This window comes from Eutrema salsugineum, unplaced genomic scaffold, assembly GCF_000478725.1.
Source record: "Eutrema salsugineum unplaced genomic scaffold, Eutsalg1_0 scaffold_4, whole genome shotgun sequence".
NCBI classification, from domain to species: domain Eukaryota; kingdom Viridiplantae; phylum Streptophyta; class Magnoliopsida; order Brassicales; family Brassicaceae; genus Eutrema; species Eutrema salsugineum.
In genome coordinates, this window is record NW_006256686.1 from 6,178,456 (window position 1) to 6,191,834 (window position 13,379).

General features: G+C 42.4%; 1 non-coding gene across 1 annotated transcript; it reads left to right on the top strand.

Moving 5' to 3' along the window:
- Positions 1–1,822: 1,822 nt before the first annotated feature.
- On the top strand, positions 1,823–1,928 carry LOC112084893. Its single transcript, XR_002898549.1, has one exon. It is a non-coding gene; the product is annotated as a small nucleolar RNA R71 (small nucleolar RNA).
- The last annotated feature ends 11,451 nt before the right edge of the window (positions 1,929–13,379 follow it).

Here is a 13,379-nt window from a genome sequence, read left to right on the forward strand (position 1 = left end):
TTCAGATCCTTGGTGACACGAAAGTGTTCATCCGGTGTCAGATCTAGTTTGGGAGAGCAAAACAAACATAGGAGTGGGAACCTACCTATGGGAGATTTGTGAATGCTACGAGTCTTAAACATAATGCATCTCTTCTTTTCCAAGGCCAGAGTGGAAACCTACTGGTCAGGGTTGAGAGAGATAGTTGTTTATGATCACAACAGTGGCGTATTCATACGTCCGTGACTCCAGTTCGAAAAGTTTAGGCTATGATCTTATCAAATTTACTCTCTAGCAATGTTTTGAATCGTTCGTACCCCTGAGTAAACTTCCCTGAACCCCAACGCCTCTTTTCTTAAAGATTCACACCATTTAATTTCAAGCTTTAGTTTACTATTTTCATTCCCTTTCAATCGATTTTTATTTAAGCAATTAGGTTAGCCGTTTTACTCATTTTTACTCGTTTTCTTTAAGTTTAGTTATTAGGTCATTTTAATTCCCGTAGTTTCTTTTTAGGATTCGTTTTTACATTTTAAACACACCACCAAAACCCCCACAAAACCGTTTCGTTCTAGACTTCCTTACTGTATATTTGTTTCAAAGACTTTTGCAGGAAAGATCCTCCTTCCCTGTGGATTCGATCCCTAAGTACTACAATCGATCAGCTGTGCACTTGCGGCTATTAATTTCATTTAGGGTAAAACTTGACAACCCTCGACACACACCACATCATAAACTCCCACCCATAAATGTTCAAACTCTGGAAGCAAGCTGCAACTTTAGAGATGCGTGTAAGGAGACTCTGATCAAAGTAGAGACCTCCATAATCAAATTTGGCTAAGTCCAAAAAGCTATGCGACTTGGGTGTATGAGTTGGACATGAAGTAGAACCATCGAGCACATGTGTTCGCAGATGAGACCGACTGGAAGGAGCAGTTGGGGGCGTTCAGAGTTGATAGCCAATCCAGATAAAAGGCAGATTCAGGGTCTCATGGATTTGATAGCTGGTCCGTTTTGTTCCTGGTCGGGATGAAGGGATCAGGGTCTCATAATTGGTATCAGAGCGTCAGGTTAGCCAACCAGCTCTGACCCGGGTGGCGTCTTGGGACGTGGTTGAGAATTCGAGGATTAATTCCTTGGAAGTTGGGGAGAATTGTGACATCCCGATTTCCGGTATATGTGAAAAGGCTTATAAGAATTGATTTGGCTACCTATGTCATCAAAGTGCACTTATCTTTTCCGGTTAAGTGTCTTGAGAGAACTCCATGGTTAAGCGTGCATATGCTGGAGCAATCTTAGGATGGGTAACCTATCGGGAAGTAGTCTGTGGTACCGTGCGAGTGAGGACAAAGCACGAGGAAAGATCACGTGGTGGTTGCAGGGACAATAGACAATTCTTACAAGCCTCTCGGACCAAGCGACTTCTGACCGTCGGACAGGGGTGGGCCCATGGACATAGAAAGAGGCCAACCGTCGGACAGTGGTAGGCCAACGAGCCTAGAAAGAGGGTGTTGGGCTCACTAGTAGGAGTGGTTGGTGGGCCAACAGGCCTAGAGAGAGGACGTTGGGCCCCCGATTATACGGCGTTGGGCTCACTAGTAGGGGCTGTTGGGGGCGTTCAGAGTTGATAGCCAATCCAGATGAAAGGCGGACTCTGGGTGTCATGGATTTGATAGCCGGTCCGTCTGGTTCCCGGTTAGGAAGAAGGGAGCGGGGTCTCACAATTGGTATCAGATGTGTCACAGTCTTTAAACTCAAATATCCAATACTGGTAGTGTCAAAAGAAAGTGAATACTTCTGTTGAAATCCTCTGTAGAAGGTGCTTAGCAGGTTTGCTCCAGAGAAACCATGATCAGGGCAATCTCTCGAATACTCCTTGAATCGTTCCCACGCCTCGTAGAATGACTCTATGGGGCCTTGTTTAAAACTTTGGATCTTGTTTCTCAGCTGGTTCAATCTTGACTTGGTGTAAAAGTGGTTCAGGAAAGCTGACTTGCATTCATCCCATGAAGTAATAGAGCCAGATGGCATAGAAATCAACCATCTAAATGCTTTATCACTTTAAGAGAAAGGAAAATGCTTACACTTCACATAATCTGCAGAACTTGGAGTGGTTCTCACCATGCCACAGATTTCTTCAAAAAGACTCATGTGATCGATATGATGCTTAGTAGAGTTCCCATGAAATTGATTTTTCTTCACCAAGGACACAATTTGAGGTTTTATCTTGAAATCACCCTTTGCTGGCATATGTACTTAAATAGCTGATCTATTTTGAAAGTGTGGATGAGATGCATCAAAATCGGCACTGATTCTAATGTGGGGCTGTCTTCTTGCAGGATTTACAAGTTTTATAGGTCGTTTGCTTCTCTTCCATTAGGTGGAACAATGTTTTAATTATTCCTTTGATCTTTGGGATTGGAGCAGCACGTCAAGGGAGTTAATTTCCCTTTTCATCGAGCAGTGTCTGGTCATCAGCTTCATGATCAGCCTCTTGTTCATTATCGTGAATAGAATCACAATCATCATCATCTCCATCTTGACCATCTTGATCACAGTTTAAAAGATTTTCCTGATGAGTGAATGGATCGGCCATCTTGAGCATTCTTTGTCTGAGTCTCTAAAGTTCTCTTTCGTGTTTGTCGATCTCGTCTAGGGGTGGTACAATGTTGGGAGGATTTCTCCTAGTTTTCATGCACGTGAGAGCAAAGAAAGCAAAGAGAAAAAAAAAAGAAGTTAGAAAAACTCCAGTATAACTCGAAAATCTTGTGGACTAGAATTGAAATTAGATTGAGAAATCAAATCAACAGCACACAAATACCCGGCAATGACTGATGCGAGCAAAAGCGGGGTTTGTTGTTTTCGTTTTACTAAGCTTCAGGTTCTAAATTTATAACCCCTAAATGTCTGCAAGTGCACAGATGTGCGCTGTAGTACTTAGGGTATCGATCCACAGAGACTTAGTTGTTTCAGTACGAATTCACTGCAACGCTTAAATCAGATTAGAACTAAAAAGGTTTTGGGTTTTGGTTTTTGGTTTTGGTTGTCACTAAATCTAAACTAGAAAGCAATTAAAAACTAAAAAGCAATTGACAAAAACGAAAGCAAGTAAAGCAACTAAAAAGCGATTAAACTAGGCGATTGAAAGCAGGTAATAAGCGAATAAATCAAAGACAAATTGAAAGCAGGAAAAATCGAATAAGAAGCAAAGGTTGTAAGCAATGAAAGACAAACGTTGGGGCTCAAGGGGTTTCACAGGGGTTTCATGGACTAAGCTATGTCGATTTTAAACAAGTGATAAAGGTAATCAACTACGTATGTTCTAGAACTCGAGGCACGGAAGTATGAATAGCTTACTTTCGCAGAACTAAACAACTATCTCTCGCAACCCTAATCAGTAGGTTTCCACTCTGATTCTGGAAGGGAGAAGATGCAATAGCAGAACAAGACTCATCAATATTCACAACTCAACTACAGGTAGGTTTCCACTCCTATAGAAGAATTGCTCGTTTCACCCTAGTTCAGACAATCAATGAAAGCTTTCGCAACATATCATATCAGATCGGCTTCTAAGTGGCCAGCAAAGAATCACGCAGTAAGATTAAAGGCAAACGAAGAACATCTAGAAGATTATAAATCCTAAATCTATCGATTCATAAGCAAAGACACATGAAATTCCCTTTGAATAATCCCTTTAAACCCAACTGGGTAACTACTCAAACATATTGTAAACAATCATCATAAACGAAATTGAAGGTGCAGGAAACTAAAGAAAAGAAGGAAGAGAAACAAAGAACGGAAGCGATGATGGAGGTGCGATGATGCTCTCCTCGGCGGCGGCTCCTCCTTCAAGTGGCGGCTTCTAGGGCTTCTCACACGAACTCTCTCTCTTTCTATCTTATGTCGTCTACTCACTTTTAGGAATGACCTAAAGGGGGTATTTATAGCTTCTGGGGTGGTTCTGGACACTTAGGGCTTCAATAATAACGAAGGGAATTGATCTGGGCTTTAATTAAGTCGTCGGGAAAGTGAACGACCAAGTTCCGCGGTCGCGGTGGCTCTACCCGCGGGAAAATGGGTGTTTGCCGCGGTCCCGGCACTTGCTCTCTTCCGGAACTGCATTTTCTGTCATTCTTGCATCGGGAGTATCTGAAGATCTAACCGTTGGATTGTCTCCAAACCAAGTGCATTAGAAAGCTGGTTGGATCCTCTATGTTGTCTCAAATTTTGGGGGTGATCGGACGGTGAGAAGGTCTTCATCGCTTCTCATACTTCTGACGGTCTGCATTTATCCAAAATTGCTCATTTGTTCCAAATTGCATATCTTTTGCCCAAGTTTCCTGTAAAGTCTTTTGAAACTCTAAAACATTGAAAACATTTTAAAAAAACATTGAAAACAGAGTTAAAACACCTGCATAAGATACAATTATGATCCATAAAAGTGGTCAAAATACGGTGTTATCAATGACGCCGAAAACTTGATGTGGGTGCAATGGGAAACTACATGTTTTACCCTAAACAAAGCTGCAAGTGCACAGCAAACACAGTAGTACTTAGGGATCGAATCCACATGGATTTGTGTGTTGAGGACTCCTAACTGATGCTAAAATAAATTGTAGAACTATTCAAATTATAAGGGTGTTTTGGTTGTCACTGAATCTAAATAACTAAGCAAAGAATTAAAATTATATGAAAAACAGCTCTGGCTTAGGGTTCATCTCTAGGGTTCATGATCTATAACACAGGAAATCTAAGTAAGAATTTTCTATAATTCTGAAACTAGGATAGACACTTATAAAATTAGCCAACTCTCGTCACCCTAATCATCTAATAGCTTAATCTCTACCATTAACTCTCGCTCTCATGCCAGAATAACATAATGTATTTCAGCCCGGGATCCATCTTGGCTTACTTAACCTCCGTAGGTAGTTTTTTCTCCTATAACGGGGACGTCCATTGATATATTCATAATTTTTCATGTTTAGGATTGCATTTTTGTCCAAATATTGAGTCTCATGCATACATTTAGCTAGTTTTGTTAGAGTTTGTCTTAGGTTCTAGCTTTATTTAGGATTTGCATTAGGTCCTAGAGTGTCCTACATTTTTGAAGTGTTCTCAGGTCATTTGGAGACTTTTCGGAGCAACTTGGAGCTGGGATCGTGGAGGAACCCTCACCTGTGTGCAACAACTCGGACAAATGGTTTGGCGCAGACAAAACCCTCACTTTGATCGCATGGGACGAAGGACTTGCAATGCGATTCACCTTCCAGAGTCTTCATCAAGAATCAAGAGGGTCGAGTTCCAGAACACCTGAAATCGTCTTATTTGGAGTTGTGAGCTGAAAGTTACGGCAATCGGACGCAGTGCATGTCTCGGAGCTGATAAAAGACCAAAGCAACGCACGTCAAAGAACTGGCAGAACGGAGCCTTTGCCGACGTCGCCTGAGCTCGAGCCCTTGATAAAAGTTGAAGATGTATGAGTCTTCTGTCCACTGAAACTGGAAGTACACCGTTTGGACCAGTATTCTGGAAGTTACTCTCCTATGAATGTGAAGTGGTCAAAGGAGCCCTGAATGCTGCGAGATGGTCTTGCGAATTGGTTAACTCGCAACGACTGAAGATGAATGCCTGGAGGTTAAGCTGCAAGTTGAGAAGTGCAAGTAAGCTATCACTGGATAAGGTCCACAACCGTGCGACTTAGGCATGCGAGTTGGCCGCGCTTGGAACTAAACCGCACGAGGACTCGCAATCTACACCGACTTGAGCCTGCGACCTGGGAGTAATGGAGACCAAGCCGCACACATCCCTGAAGGCCCCTGCTACATGGTCGTGCAAGTTAAGGAGTAATGGAGACCAGGCCGCAGACGGATTCGAAAATCACACCGAGAAGGTAATGCGGCTGAGTTTACAAGGGTTGTACCTCGTCCAATTTTCTTCCTCTGGTCATGCGACTTGGGCATGCGGCTTGGGACCAAGGGATGACCAAGTCGCACACACACCTTCCCCAGATTTCGTCTTGGTCATGCCACTTGGAGAGGAAGAGGATTAAACCGCACAAAGACTCGCAAAACACATCTACTTGGGCGTGCGGCTGAGACTAAGGGATTTAAGCCTCACAAGACAGTTTCTTCACCTATGCGACTTGGGCATGTGATGTGTGGTTGACTTGATGTGTGGTGTGTCGAGTGTTGTCAAGTTTTACCCTAATTGAAATCAATATCCGCAAGTGCACAGCTGATCAATTGTAGTACTTAGGGATCGAATCCACAGGGAAGGAGGATCTTTTCCTGCAAAAAGCCTTTGAAATAAGTATAAAGTAAGGAAGTCTAGAACCAAAACGGTTTTGTGGGGGTTTGGTAGTGTGTTTAAAATGTAAAAACGAAATATTAAAGGAGAATACGGGAATTCAATGACGTAATAACTAAACTTAATGAAAATGACTAAAAATGTAAAAACGGATATCTAATTGCTTAAATGAAAATGAACTAAAAAGGAAAGACAATATTGAACTAGAGCTTGAAAGAAAATCGGTGAAAATCAATAAGGAAGAAGGCGTTGGGGTTCAGGGAAGTTTTCTCAGGGGTACGAACGATTCAAAACATTGCTAGAGAGTAAAATTGATAAGATCTTAGCTTAAACTTTTCGAACTGGAGTCACGGACGTATGAATACGCCACTGTCATGATCATAGACAACTATCTCTCTCAACCCTGACCAGTAGGTTTCCACTCTGGCCCTGGAAGAGAAGAGATGCATTATGTTTAAGACTCGTCCTAATTCACAAATCGCCCATAGGTAGGTTTCCACTCATATGTTTGTTTTGCTCTCCCAAACTAGATCTGACACCGGATGAACACTTTCCTGTCACCAAGCATCTGAATCAGATTTTAGTTCATGACGCTACTCTCATGCAGTAAAAACGAATTCAGAAGAAAAAGTTCTAAGATTCGGCTCAAAAACTCATGGAATCCTCATCGAACATATAAATCCCCATCGAAAATCCCTTAATCCCAACAATAGAACTACTCAGACATGATAAACGAAATCAAAAGCATAGTATTTAGAAGTAGAATAGAAACCGAAATTGAAAAAGAAAGAACAAGTGTTCAAGAGAACAAATCTCTCTCTCCTTAAAACCTAAAGCAAAAAACAATAAAAGTATGAAGTAATGATAGATGATATGAGGTTATACGATATAGGGTTCCTAAGACATGTATTTATAGTGCTCAAGACCTCTATGGACGTCACTTAGGGTTTCTTCAAATGTGGGCTTCAGAAATGGGCTTTTTGGGCTCAGAGGTTGATGGCCGCGGTCAGGAGTGCTCTGACCGTGTGGAATGAGTGTTTTGCCGCGGTCGGGATGCTTCTGATCGTGGGGAATGAGTGTTTGGCCGCGGGTGGAAGTGCTTGTCGGCTGGTATACGGGACATCTTGCTCTTCGCGTATCTTTTGATTGAACCGTTGGATTGCCAAGCTGTAAAGTGAACTGGAAATCTGATACTTTCATCTTTAAGGTCTCCAAATTTGAGCTGGATCAGACGGTGAGAAGGCGTTCAATCAGGGGTGAACTTCTGACGGTTTGACTCTGAGCTGAAATCTGGTTTTCTATCCATTTTGTTAAGCTTTTCCCTAAGTCACCTGAAAAGAGTCTTGGAACTACAAATACTAGAAAAACGTAATAAAAGTACTTAAAAGCAATTAAAAACATAGAAAAAGTATTTTAAAACGATCCATAAAAGTGGTCAAAATACGGTGTTATCAGATGCGATCTGGGAGACTCTTGACCAACTCGCACATTCGTCACTTTACCCACTAAAGCCGGGTCAGGACCCGGTTTGTTCCGGGCTGACCCGGTTCGTTTTAGAGACATATAAATAGTTTTTAGGGTTTTTTTCCCAAAACCTAAGCTTTATTCCTTTTGTCTCTTGCCTCTTTTGTGAAAAGACTCCTCTTAAGAAGAGAAATATTGATTTTTGAGGGTTTAATCAAGAGAGTTTGAGAGATGTGTTTAAAGCTGTTTTCTTCTGAATCTATCATCTATCTCTTCATCTACACACTTCTAATCATGGTTAACAACACATATTGCAAAGGATCTAGTGTGTTGATCCTGATTAGTGAGTAATCTCCATATTAAGGTCTTAGATATGTAGATTAGGGTGCTTAAGTGGTAGATTAGTAAGCTTAGTGGTTAGATCATGCATATTCCATTCTCTACAACCTGTTCTTAATGCTAGATCCATACACATCATATGTGGTCTAGATTCTGGGCATTTCATGCACCAAAAGTGTTTGATGAAATGCCTGAACCAAGGTTGTTAGAGGTTTAAGTGTTATTCATCATGGGAATGATTGTTTATATGCTTAAATGACAGATTAAACTGATTCTTAATGCTTGTTCATTCATGTTTCACTAATGATGATTAGGTTAGAAACTGTTTTGGCATAGAAGTTGATACCTTCATGAGAGGATAAACTTAATTAATGATGTTTAAGTTGAATGGTTTGCTTGATTATATGGTTCATTAGCTCACTAGTTTATCACTGAAGGCCCCCTAATCCACTATCATGTCTAAGACCTTTCTCATCATCATCTTGTTATTTGCTTGTCTTTGGTTGATCACTTGGTTGATCACTTCTTTAGTCATTAATCTTGTTTAAGTTTTTAGTTGTCATTAATCAATCAAAACCTCACCTGTTTACTTGAATTGAGAAACTGATCATATAGCTTAGTGTCTATCACCACATTCTTGGATTGACAACCTCGTTTATGCTACTTTGACAAGGGGATTGATAGCCCTGAGACCTAAAAAGTTTTTTGTCTATCAATTGGCGCCGTTGCCGGGGATTCAGGAGCTACAAAAACCAATGCCCACACCATGGGTTTAGTGAGGCTTTTCTTCTCAGCACACTTTATAGAGGAGCTCTTCCCAAGATTAGAAACCAGCTGGATACTGCCTCCAATGGAAACTTTCTGGGAAAAGAGATTCATGCTGCTTAGAGCTAGTGGAGAACTTAGCAATGAGCAATGACACTTATGGTGAAGACTATGACAGATCAAATAGATCTGAAGGTTCAAGCTCAGAACAGAGGCTCACTAGAGAAGTTAAGCAGTTGAGAAGTGAATTGGACAAGTTGAAATTCACCACTCAAAAGCCAATGCACTTTGTTGGTGAGTATGAGGAACCTTCTCAGATCTTTGAGAACATAAGTGAAGAAGGTCTAGCCCAGGAGGAACTTAACTACATTGGCAAACAGAGGTTCCAGAGATATCAGTATGACAATGCAAATCAGAACCTCTCTTACAGGAATCCCAATGTAGCAAACCCAGAAGAACAGGTCTATCCCAATTCTCAAGCTCCACAGAACTTTGTTCCCAAGAACAACTTTCAAGGGTATTTTCAACCTAAGAATCAGTTTGCTCAGAATCAAGGTTTTGGTCAGCAACAGCAACCATTTCAGGGTACTGGTTTCAGTTCACAGCAACAGCAAATGGCACAACCAGGGTTTGGTCAACCACAGTTCCAACAGCAGGCGCCGGTTCAACACCAGTTTCAGCCACCACCTGTAACACCCCCGATTCGATCTATGAATAGTAAGAACCCAGAGTGCTCAATAATGATAACAGAGACAATCCGGCCAAAACGTCCCATTCCGTCTTGGCTAGACCGCGTCTGATACCCTGCCTCTCGACCAAGGCCTAAGGCTTTTCAACCCGTTCCCGGTCTTGAGTTGTTTTGACCCAGTCAAGGTCTAATATCAGGAAAAGCAAGGAGTTCCATAAAAACTCTCTTTTATTAATACTTAATAAAATATGCTTACAAACGGTTACCAAAAATCATATAATTGAGCTCAAGTCAAAATAGTCTTACATAATTCAATCTATTATGCTTACACTCACAACGTGAAACTACTCCGGCGGCCTAGCGTCCCACAAACCCTCTAAGGTTTCCTGTCTATAGGTTACCTGCAGGACCAAATTTGTATAATGAGCATTTCTACTAAATGCCCAGTGAGTCCGGAATCCGTCTACGGTTAGTCACCCCGACTCAACCCCAAAATAGCCAAAGCTCAACATTTGTATGAAAGCAATGAACACTCAACATGCACACAAACAGTTCAATGCAATCATCACACAATCACACACAACATCAAGCAACAATCTTCGTATGCACATGCGGAAGCTAAACACAACTCAACACACATAAACGACCGTACGGGATCCCTACATCCTACGTGCCTTACTGCACGATCTCTATGACACCTTCTAGCCCGACGAACCTCCTGCACATTCATAGCCACTCAGGCACATGAACCGGATTTGCTTCCGACTTCGCGGTCCTTCACTCGACCAGTCGGGCCGCATCGTCATGCAGCACTCGGCCATGGGAGCGATCCAAGTATCCCTCCGAGTCTATGGGCTTGTGTCCTAACACACCACAAGGTTCCACTAACCTTTTCCGTGGTTCACGCAACAAACAAACAAACCACAGATTCCTTACTGAATCTTTACAGTGGTTTTACGCAAACACACATAGGTCCATATGGATTCCTTCCTGAATCCACTCACGACCTTTTCAGTTTTTTAGCAAAGCCAACGGCCCGTGGTGACCATAGTCCCCTCACGGCCGACCATTACTAAATTCATTTAAAGGCTAAGTGTTTTTCCCCGACTTAAAAACGAGATTCTATCCCAGATCTCATAATTAAGTCTAACGCTAAGCCACACATAAACACACAACACGCAAAAACAGAGACGTGGTGGTTGCAAACCGGCAATACCACTAACTCTCGTATTTCGGAAGTAGGATCACACGTGAGTCACCGGACAACACGGGATCGCTCACAACCTCACCCACAAACAGAATAATACCTAGCACACAATCATGCAATCTACTTTTAACCGTAGATCGCAGTCCTAACTAGACCGATCCATGGTTCCCTGCACAAAACCATCAATTCCTATCTACCGGAACTCACCATTTTACGCAGATTCCGCTCCGATCTTAACCTCTCTTGCTCCTAACTCCGAGATTCCCTTAAATCTATAACCATATAGACCTAATGAATAACTAGACTAGGACAAGATCTAAATAGAAAAGGTTTACTCTACGGCTTACCGACCGTCCGCTGAGCCAGCACCGCGCTACCATTCCCCGCTAGCTACTCCTACCTGAAATACTCACCATTTCCCTCTTTCTCTCTCTACTTTCTCACTCTGGAATTTCTCTCTGATTTTTAAGTGTGGAAACTAAGAGCTGAAGGTGGGTATTCATAGGTTTCAGGGTGGTTCTCATGCGCTGACATTTGGTCGGGCACTTGTCAAAAACGCTGCGCACGAGTCATCAGCCTTGGACACTAAGATACCTTGCTTCCACGCCAAATGTGTGGTCCAGAACCAGCCACACCATTGCATAAACACTAAGCTTACTCCTTTCCGCACCAAGTGTGTGGACCAAGTCTAGCCACATCTGTTCTTATCCAGAGATAACCTCCACCAAAATCCGCAATTTGGTTACTGATCCAAGACGGTCTGACTGGCCTTGATACTCGCTCACGGTTCCTCGGCCAAAATCTATTTCCGTCGAACAAAATCCATACTTTCCAGTTCTGCGAAGCTTTTATGCTCGGACTTAGCTTCTTTCGGCTAAACCGCTGCTTTTCGGCCAAAATCTGATCCATTGGTAAAAAATTAATTTTCTCGGCAGAACTTCATTTTTCCTCGGCTAAATCTTCATCGCCCGGCCTGAATCTGACTTTCTCGGCTAAAGACTGATTCTCTTGGCATTTTCCATCGTTCCCGGGCTAAAATACATTTCCTCGGCTAAACCAGACTTTCTCGATAAAACACCAAGTCTTTTTGGCAAAAGGCTGACTCTATCAGCCAAAGTCGGTTTCTCTTGGCCATTCTCTGCGTTCTTCAATAAAGATCTCCTTTTCCTCGGCAAACATGCTCTCCCAGCAGAATCCGGATTTTCTCTGATCCGTCCTCGACTTAGCATTTTTGCCGCGGCCGCCCGTCCGCGCTATCTTAAGAACAAGGTTGTTACATTCTCCCCTCCTTATAGGAATTCGTCCTCGATGTCTGAGTCTCTCCATATGGTTTAGCGGTCCTATGACCCCTCACCCCTGTCTTAACATTACCATGTCTTCTTGCTTGTTTCACAAGGTGGTCGTACCCTCAACCCTTCACAAAGCTTGGTGATCCTCCTGATCCCTTGCTTTCTGGTCGTCACACCTTTACTTAGATATATCTTTTCCGTCTCAAGATATACCTTTGCACCCTGGCATGCTTCCCGATCTTAGTATGCCCACCGATCTCATGCCAAAGCATACTCTGGTTCATCATGTCGTTCCATACGCCAATTCGTCGTTTCTTCGAACATTCTGTCGTTGACTGAAACTACTTTATTCTTTGATCCGTTAAAGAACTCCCAAGTCCACCTGACTTGATCCGGCCGATCTCCATCTTGATCCTTCCTTCATCTAAGGCCTTTCTTCCTCAGTAAAGACTACTCCTTAGTCTCCATTTCTCATCACTAGCCCGTTTTCCTCATGAACTCTTTCTCATCGTTGTCACGTTCCATTGTGACTTCACATTCCTCTTCTCTTCGCCTTCTTACTGCTATGGTGAAGTATCGAACCATCCTTTTCCCAAGGACGTTCTGTCAGCATCATCTCTTGACTTTATCTTTTCCCCAAGCCCTTCGGCTTCTGTCTCTTTTCCTTGATTTGTTTCCATCGGAGGCTCTTTCTCCTTGGTAAACATTACTTCATGCAGTTCATCGCTATTAGTCCAGTTTCCTTGTGGACTCCTTTTCATGGCTTTAGTCACGGTCCATCGTGACCTTGTGTCATCATAACCATCATCTATTCCTCAATTTCTCACTTCCTTAGCGAGAATATGAATCATCATTCTCCAAATGTGATTCCTTGAACTCCGTTCCACGTCCTCATTCCCTTAGTAAGCCCTTTTGGCTTTGACTTCCTTCCTTGTCTTCCTCCTGGTTGATCTTTCCGATCTCCCGTCTTTGTGATCAAGTAATTTTCTCCACTTTAGCTGATCTTATTGATCTCATGCCCGTCACCATGTCCTTCTGGTGATTTCACAACTCCATTCTTAACTCTACCTCGATCAGTTCCTTTTGATTCACGTTCAACCCTACTAAATTGTATGCGGCTCACCATTTCCTTCTGGTGCTCGCATATCTATCTTTCCAATCAACTGCTGTACTCAACCATAGTTGATCTTCTTTGGAACATGCCGGTCACCACGTCCTTCTGGTGATTTAATGATCCACTTCTTAAATTAGCACACTCCTTGCTTCCAATCGATCCCTTTAATCTATTTCTACTCAAATCTTGTTGATTTTACCCGATCTACCACTTCTCTTAACTTTGCTT